Source organism: Lucilia sericata, unplaced genomic scaffold (genome assembly GCF_015586225.1).
Source record: "Lucilia sericata isolate MDLA Ls3-8-SP2 unplaced genomic scaffold, ASM1558622v1 Contig000021F_arrow, whole genome shotgun sequence".
Taxonomy (NCBI): Eukaryota; Metazoa; Arthropoda; class Insecta; order Diptera; family Calliphoridae; genus Lucilia; species Lucilia sericata.
Window position 1 is genome coordinate 1,376,446 of NW_023994059.1, and position 10,336 is coordinate 1,386,781.

Here is a 10,336-nt window from a genome sequence, read left to right on the forward strand (position 1 = left end):
TACAATACCCAAACAGGGGTGTCCTTTATTTTGTTATTTCAAAACTCCTTACCACAATGAGCTTGAAATTAACTCACGTACTATATTTTTTTCCTTTCTTCGGTTTGGTTTCTTTCTATTTTTCGGGCAAATAATAGGTTGTCCTTTCTTTAGCTTAAAGCAATTGTAAGCAAAGTAGTAGTAAGTTGATTCATGGTTCATTGGTATATAATCTAGATTGTATGGCGTTTATTTGATTTATATTCCTGATCTCTTAAAAGCAATAAAACAATGTTTTTCATTTATTTTAAAGTTTTATGCCATAAAATTGGATTAAAGTCACTTTAAAGAAAGTCTGGAAAAGATTAAGCAGATATTGTTTGTTTAAAAAAATTTATATTTTTTCCTAAAAGAATATCAAAAACTTTACACTGGATCTGCTGTCAAAGCTATTTCAGGGAAAAAATCGTGGTTTATTTAAGAAGTGATTTTCAGAAACTATATCTAAACCAATAATTATGATTATGTTCGATTATTATGTACAATGTGTCTTAATTTGAGCACTTCTTATGCTGCCTCTCGTTTTCATTCTTTAATCACACTTATTTCTTTAATTACTCAATTTACCCCCAGATTATGTGTCAAACTCATTTGCTATGTAATTCATAGAAATATTGAAAGAAATATAACTTCTAACTGTTTATGATGTTTAAGTCATTCCATGTAAGTATGCACGAATGCACTTTTTCTTACTCTCTCTCTTTCTGCAATTACTTCTAAAATTCTTTTTGCCCTCCATGTTCTAATTTTCTAACAAAAATACAGAAATAATAACCTGAGGCATTTTCGCAGCAGAGATATTTCAAAAATTGTGTGCATTTGTACTAATATTTTTGCACACTTTATTAAATTGTGATCTACGAGACAGTTGGTATCTTTAGTTAATGAAACGAATTGCTAATTGATCTATGAAAACCAGTTGAAAGCTCTATTGCTTACACACTTATGTACCAGCAGTTCGACAAAGAGTCGATGCATCCGAAAAAGAGTGATTTCTACTAACGTCTAACCACCTGGTTGACACTAATTCGCCTTTTGTCACGGATGTACTATTTGTATACGAGAGGGAAGATAATCGTTACTGACCCTTTGTAACGAGAGAGTGGACACTTAAAAAACAAACTTAAGCTTTTTGTTTGTCTCTTTGTAATCTACTTATGGGGTGACGATTGACTTCCTTCCGTAGGACAAATAGCTAGTCACCTGTGCAGTCGGTGGCTAGGGGTAACCCTTAGTGGTAGGTTAAATATTTAGGTATGTATAAAACAAAGTTTGCCAGAGAGCTTATTTGTCATTCTTTGTAGGTAACCTTTAAATTTCGGTCTTTTTACTGATCTTAAAAAGAAAATTCTATTCCTGAAAACATTATTAGTATTTCTAAAATTATTTAGTGTAGGACATTTTCAATTCTTCTTAATCATTTTTGTTTAGCTCTTCATTCACTTTTTCTCGTTTATATTTTTTTGTTGATCTTTTTATTTGGCAAATTGTCAGTGGCATTTTGCAGTTGATTTTTTTTATTTCGACTAAATACTGCCTAAAGGCCCATTATAACCCCAACAAAAATTCTGAGTTAACAAACTCCTGGCAAATTCTTAGTTTTTTTTTCATTTCTTGGTTTTTGTTTTTGGCTGTTCTTCATTTCTGCCAGAACTTAAGCAATTTTAACCAAGTTGGTATAATGTGTATGTATTGTTTTTGTTCATCTTCTTCTAAACCAAATACGTGACCTTATTTGTGTGTGTTTTTCTTTTACGTTATAGACTTTTTTATCTCGATTATGTTTTTTTTTTTTCGATTCAACCTAAAATCTCCCCCCTTTAGCTTATAGCTAAAGGCAGCAACAAACAAACAGCAAAAAAATACTGAAAAATTGAAAAGGATTTAAAATTGTTGCTAGAACAACAATAAAAATAAAAAAAAACCGTAACACACAAAATCGAAAAAATAATATTTTTTCAAATGTGTTCAACAGTTTTTGTTTTCTTATTTATACTTGGTTGCTCTTTTTTAGGGTTTCTTTCTGGCTTCTTCATCAGTTTGTTCCCATTTCATTTCATTTTACAATGATTCTTTTTATTTTTTGTGGTCGCCACCGCGTGTGTGTTTTGTTATTTTGTGTCATTACGGTTCAATATTGTCATTTCGGATTAAAATGACATGTGCCAGGGGCTGTTCAAATACGCACACACTCGTTCTCACTAAATGGGCTTTAGAAGAAGGTTGAGGCATAATTTCAAAAGCTAAACAAAAATATGTAAATAAAAACCCCAGCCTTGCAAGGTAAATTTTAAAATATTGAATGAAAAACAAAAAAATAAAACGAAAGAAAACCATAATGGAAAATCGTATCAAAAATACATTTAATGAATACATTTGCCAATTCAAGTTAGAAATTGCTTTTTAAATAAACTACAAAATGTCCGATTTATGAAAAGTAAAATCTAATAATGTGGATTATAAAAATATAAAAGTCACCTGTTAAACAGAGAGAGAAAGTTGAAAAAAGTTAATTTAGTTTTTGGACCAAAAAGGGTAAAAAGTTCATTCTTTGGTACAAAATAGATTAAAATAATAAAATGATTAAATAGTAAAAATGTTGGATGTTTTAAGAAAATTTTTGAAAATGATAACTTTTGATATTTTTGGTATTGTAACTGGTACTTTTTGGTGCTTTAGTATACTTTGGTCTAAAGAAAAACTATTTTTAATTAATCTACCAAATATCTATGTACGTTTAAGAAGGAAATCACTCGGAATTAAAAACCTTGAATTGAAAAAGCTTTCCATCCAAAGTTCATAATTATTTCTAAATACCTAAAGAGAAACATTTGAAAACAAACAGGGTGGCAATTTGACGTAACATATATGTATAATTACAAATTTCCTTAAAGTAACACAGCAATTTCTAGATAATATTGCTTTCAATACATAACATCAAATCAAGTCAACTAAATTGCCACCAAATGTGAGATATTTAGACAAACAAAAAAGGCATAAAATGAATTACAGGGAATATAGGAGACATGCTGCCAGTAAGTAGTACGATGTCATCATTTGATTAACAAATCGTTTACATATCTACTCGTAGACTGTTCGTAGCTAAATGAGAAAATGCTAAGTTACAGAAAGCCAGCGAGACAAATAGACCGTCACACAAACAGGCATCAAGTTGGTCAAGAAACACTTCTTAGAGCAGTAGCCATACACTGGTAGTAGTTACCAAGGATTACAAGTTTCAAACATGCAACATATGCTTACAAATACTAACATTTAAGTATGTATATCTATGCAACTTATACCTACTTGTTTCGATACATATGTTTGTCTGTCTAAACATGTATCAAAGTAGTTGGCAGTGAATTATTGCAAACAAGTTTAAAGCCGCCAGGCAAAACTGCGATTTTCATAGTTTACAGAGGCTTATGGAGACACCATTTTAGGTGGAGGCCTCCAACGTCTTGAAATGTTACATATACATACAAACATAAATATATTAATTTTATTCTTTCAGGTGGCGTTTAAAATTAAAAAAAAAACTTTCCAACTGCTACTTACTAGCCAACACAAATATACGAGTATTTATTTATCTTTTGAAACCAATTAACACTAATTAAGTCGAATCGATTGTGGTTTGTGTTACAACATAAATAAAAAGTTGTTAAATAAAGGAAATACTTAATAAAAAATGTAAATTAAAAAAATAAGTCAAATCTACTTTATTAGTACAAAACTCGGCAAATCAGAGACGTTTTGCAATATTACTATAAGTTAATGTTTATCATTCATGAACTTCTATAAAAGTTATAAAATTCACTTTCTTTTTTACATGTATTTTCATTTTCTTGTAGGTATTGCAAATTTAAATAATTTTCTAAAAATAAATTTAAATATTAAAAGTCATTCAAAAACAGATGAGTTTTTATCAGACATTTTCACAGACAACCTGACCGACATTTCATGCAACTTTTATTCACATATTTATACACTTACATGTATACATATATGTATATGTTTTTCTCTAACTGTGAATGTGTGAATATTAAACACAACATTATACTCCTCGTATGTAAAAATAACCAAAAAAAGAAACAAAATCGTCTAAATGTTTGCATTTTCAGTTGTACTTTTGCATTTAAAGATGAATTTTAATATTCAAAATGCGTGTGGTCTCATTGTAAGCGTTTTTATTTTTTAGTTGGCTGCTATACATTCGACTGTATGTGAATATATTATATCAAAATACATACATACATATTTACATACATACGAATGTATATTTTTTATAAACTTAAGTAAGTCTGAATGTTTGAGTTTTTGTACCGGTGTTTTAAAAGGTGGCAGTGACAGTGAAAAAATGGCATACATACACAATTTGTACATTTGCTGCAAATGCATTTTTGAGTCGAATTTTAAATATTTATACTTAATACGGTTAACTTGTTTACAAGCGCAGATACGAGGGTAGAAAGATAAGTATGTATGGCAATACACAGGACCGTCTATATATATATAGTCTAGCCTATAGTCTAGTCTGTAGTCTAGCCTATAGTCTAGTATATAGTCTAATCTATAGTCTAGTCTATAGTCTAGTCTATAGTCTAGTCTATAGTCTAGTCTATAGTCTAGTCTATAGTCTAGTCTATAGTCTAGTATATAGTCTAGTCTATAGTCTAGTCTATAGTCTAGTCTATAGTCTAGTCTATAGTCTAGTCTATAGTCTAGTCTATAGTCTAGTCTATAGTCTAGTCTATAGTCTAGTCTATAGTCTAGTCTATAGTCTAGTCTATAGTCTAGTCTATAGTCTAGTCTATAGTCTAGTCTATAGTCTAGTCTATAGTCTAGTCTATAGTCTAGTCTATAATCTAGTCTATAGTCTAGTCTATAGTCTAGTCTATAGTCTAGTCTATAGTCTAGTCTATAGTCTAGTCTATAGTCTAGTCTATAGTCTAGTCTATAGTCTAGTCTATAGTCTAGTCTATAGTCTAGTCTATAGTCTAGTCTATAGTCTAGTCTATAGTCTAGTCTATAGTCTAGTCTAGTCTATAGTCTAGTCTATAGTCTAGTCTATAGTCTAGTCTATAGTCTAGTCTATAGTCTAGTCTATAGTCTAGTCTATAGTCTAGTCTATAGTCTAGTCTATAGTCTAGTCTATAGTCTAGTCTATAGTCTAGTCTATAGTCTAGTCTATAGTCTAGTCTATAGTCTAGTCTATAGTCTAGTCTATAGTCTAGTCTATAGTCTAGTCTATAGTCTAGTCTATAGTCTAGTCTATAGTCTAGTCTATAGTCTAGTCTATAGTCTAGTCTATAGTCTAGTCTATAGTCTAGTCTATAGTCTAGTCTATAGTCTAGTCTATAGTCTAGTCTATAGTCTAGTCTATAGTCTAGTCTAGTCTAGTCTATAGTCTAGTCTATAGTCTAGTCTATAGTCTAGTCTATAGTCTAGTCTATAGTCTAGTCTATAGTCTAGTCTATAGTCTAGTCTATAGTCTAGTCTATAGTCTAGTCTATAGTCTAGTCTATAGTCTAGTCTATAGTCTAGTCTATAGTCTAGTCTATAGTCTAGTCTATAGTCTAGTCTATAGTCTAGTCTATAGTGTAGTCTATAGTCCAGTCTGCTGAGTTACTTTTCCTGCAGAGAGGTATCAGCTTAATCGATTATTATGACAGAATGGATCACTGACAGAAAATTAAGGTTATTCCTTGACTTTTGTTCTCAAGAAAATTTTAATATTTTTCTACGACCCTCGCTCATGTCTGTTTGCATACATTTATACATTATACCAACTTTTTTAGTAGTTGTATTTTTTGGAAAATTCTAATACTTGGCCCCAACAAGTGATGACCTTGAATGACTGAGTGCATGGCAAAAAAGTTTCTTGAATTTTAAAAAATCGCATACATATACACTCTAACCTATACAGACTTACAAATAAAAATATATTTGATATTCTTTCAAAGTTTTTTTTTTTTTTTGGGTTTGCAATATGAATGCGAGCTTGTTTTTTTTAACTCAACATGTGATGTGCTTTGCATACATTTTCTCATACATTTACATACATATGTATGTACATTTATACAAATATGTATCAAAAATATACATATATTATATATCAACATGTACATACATACATACATATGTATGTATTTATATTTGTCTATGTTTGTATGCATGAATATGTTGATATTATGCAAATTGTAAAGTGTCTGGTGCACTAGTTTTTCAACAATATCTAAAGCGTACAATGACCTGGATTTTTTTCTTGTTTTTGTTATTTTTTATTAAAACTTTATAATATCAACACACCAACAACAGCAACAATAATGATATTAACAAATAGATCTAATAAACAAATTGACAACAAATTGTTTACAAATTTTCTTACATTATAAATAATAATAAGTCGGCCTTTTCGTTCACATGTACATAACACTCGACACCTTCGAAAAACATTAAGTAACAAATATTTTAATAATAAACTTCTTCAATTCTCAAAATTTTTAATTTGTTAAAAAAAATAAAAGATTTGTTAAATGATAATTTTTCACTTTACCAAAGGAAACATTTTTAAAGCGGCCTCTATTGGTTTCTGCTTTTATTACAAACTAATTCATATAGTGATCATGGTCATTATCATCATCAGCTTTAAAAAAAACTTCATTCATGCCTTTGTGTAGTTGCTGTTAAAGTTTTTGCAATGATAATGCCCGGTAGCAGTTGCATTGTCGATATCTGTTCAGATCAACCATAAATTTTGGACATGTTTATAAAAAACAACAACATACACACATATAAACACGAACTTCTATAACCAACTACACATAAGATCTCCTTCCATGTATGAGTACATCAATATCCTTTTATGCTCAATGTACTCATGGTGTATAGAGATTTTTATTCAGCGCTTAGACTTTTTGGTCTTACGCAAGAAGACATACGTTGTTTTCGGTTTCTTGTGTCTGGCGTATGGGCTTGATCATTTGTGGTTGTCCTTATCAGTTAGTTGTTCATTGGTGAAGTTGCTTTTTAAGTTGAAAAAACTTTAACAACAATATCAACTTAAATTTTGTAGTATGTATTTTTTTCTTTACTTACGCAAAGGTTTTCCACTTCCGTTCGCTTGAATTCAAAATTTAAAGATATTAAGAATACACTGAAAGAAAATCATCTTTCTTTTAAATATAAATTATATCAATTTAGTTTTGACTTTCATTTCGTTAACTTTTTGACAGTTACTGCAAGAAGATTTCTAAACGATCTATACAAGGTATGGACCACCAACCCATATTTTTCTAACGAATCTGGATCTGATATACTAAGTAACTTATCGCACTAGTATCTATTCTGGCTTTAGTTCCAACCAATTCTCGTATCTTAATCTCCCCAACATGGAAATCAGATTGGATCTTCAAGCTGGCGTAGCGAACTACATATATATGATGAATATAATGTCTTTGAAATATCATGAAAGAATCCAGCAATTCTAGATATAGATTCAATAATCAAGGAATCAAAAAGATCATTTATTTCATGTTTTTTAGCAGTGTATATTAGTGTAGGTAAAAATCAAAGTTGGTAGCCCTTATTCTGCAATTCTGATATCATATCGTTGAGTTATTTTTTTGTTTTGTTTTCTGTTTTATCATATCACAAGAGTTTAAAGAAACAACAGCAACAATTCAACATCAAATAAAACCAAGCCAAGCCCTCCAAAAGTGAGCCAACCAGGTAACCATGTTGCGATTACATTGAGAGTGCCACTGAAACAAATCAAAACTACTGAAGCCCACTGGCTGATACCAAAACTTTAGCTTGAATGAGGGATACAAGTACGAGAGTTTTGGTTTCTGGCTACAGCTATAGACACGGTCAACGTAAAAATTCTTATCTGTGTGTAGACAGCCACTGCCGTTGGGCAACAACAGACTAAGCAACGCCATTGCCTTCCTTGGGGAATGGTACGGTGGATGGAGGCTCCACAACAAATATTGTTATTATTATTAAAAAAAAAAAAAAAGTTTTTTATTTTATTTTTTGTGTTAAAAAGTCTTTTGTTTTAAAAAACAGAAACAACAATAATAAAATATAAAAAAGAAATCATGACAAAGACACTATAGACTTAAACTTACGGTTTAAATGTGTGTTACTTTTTCGGATTTAAAGGTTGCAGCATGGCTAATATGTTTGCAATAAAACGGTAGGCAATTGTCGGTTGCATGAACACATAGCGCCCAGCACAAGATCATTTAAATGCTTTAAAGCTGCAGCAACAAAGCCAAAAGAAGACTAAAGTAAAGGTTTGTTGCTTGGTTGGTTGGATGGTTACCACTACGCTTGAGTGGAGTCTTATGGAGACAACATTTAACATGGACTTTGGTTCTCTAACATGTGTTGGGTATGAGTGTGTGCATCGTTACAATAATGCCGCAAGCAATATTTGAATGAAGTGCATCATTGAATTGTGTTTTTTGGTTGTTGTTATTGTTGTTGTGTATGGATCTGTAGCGCATGTATTATTCTTACTGTTTGTGGTATGTTTTGCTTATGACGTTGTTGTGATGTGATGTTCATGAAATATTATTTGCTTAAGGTTGCTTGAAAACTCATGTTAAAGCATTGGTTACGTTGGCACTTGCATTTGAACATAACAAACAAACAAACAAACAGCAACAATCACACACTCTTACAATTGCAACCTCCACCTTCAACTTCACCTGAACCTCAACATTACTCCACTCTATGCTGAGGTTTCTTCATCAGTTTCTTATTATTGTTGCCAATATCTACGAGTATTAATACTACCATCCCCACCATTACTACCACCTCCTCATAAGTCTTTACAATGTTGACTTGTCAGCCATAAATAATAAAACGAATTGTATTGGGCGTCCACCCGATCGAATTGTAATTCATTACTGCTGCAAGAAACTCAACAACATCGACGACGACCACATCATCATCAGAAGTACAAACATACAACCTCAAGCCATCAGAACAGAATCAATATGCATTCGCATGGACATCATCTTTGCTTGCACAGAAAACATACTCCTTTCTTGTGCATACATATGTATGTGTGTATACATACATATATAACATTCTCATCATTATTGTACACATCATTATTGACAAACAACTGCAGGAGCAGAAACATTAACATTTCATACTTAAAGCCTTGCCATTCCGGCTTGATTGTATATGAATGAATTGTTAAGGAAATGAATGAATAGAATTTTCATATTGATGTAGTTGCAAGCAGCAAAAACATCAACAACAGCAGAAAATTTAATAACTAAGAATTATTAATAAATAGTAAGGGTATTCGCATCAGTTTGCATTATGCCTGCATAGTTTTTTTTAACTAAGATCATCCTAGAATTAAAGCTCAGTCTTGACAGGAACTTATTGAGGATTGTAACAATCAAATGAATCTTATAAGAGTTTCATGGGCTTTGATCTATAATTGACATACAAACGTCTTCATACTAATTTTTTCGAATACAAATTGCTGACAAAACCCAATGTTTTGACCAATTAAAAATCGGCTGCTGGTAGACAGTTTCCTATGTTTAACTTCCAGATGTCGGCTGCTGCTTGAATACCCTTAATATAGTTTTGTCTACGCTCAAACCATGAAGAAAATGTGTCTGCATACAACTTAACAATTATACAATATTTTTTTCACCCAAAAGCCGTGCGATTGTAATAAAAATCATTTAAAACAATTTTTAAGACCATCGAAACATATGGATGGCAACATTTGCTATACTTATTTTTTTATTTATTCCCATTTTTATTTTAAATATAATTGCTTTTTTATTTAGTCCTGTGTTTTTTATTTCTTATTGGAAAAAATAAAGTATGATTTTTTTCCTTTACTCTCAAAACCTCCCCCTTCTTGGTACACAGTTATAACGGTGACTTTAAGTAGTTAGTTGGACCTATGCAGTCGCACCATTTAACTTTTAAATTGTCGTTTTGTATGACGGTGTTGGTGTTGTCCTTTAAAACCATTTAAAATAAACACCATTATATTCCTTTTTATAGTGATGATACTGATACAGCATGGAGCTGCCTGACATCACGCGGACATTTTCCATAAATGGTCGCTGACTGTTTTTGTCCATTTCACTCGCGTTTTATGGTTTATTAACAGTTCAAGTGCTTTTTGTTTTTTTTTCATTTTTTACTACATTCATGTTTAATGTTCAATGTAGACAAGATGAAATTGTTACAAATCGCCTTATGATCCATTTTTACCCTCAAAATAATAACAAAAATGTAAGAAAATGTC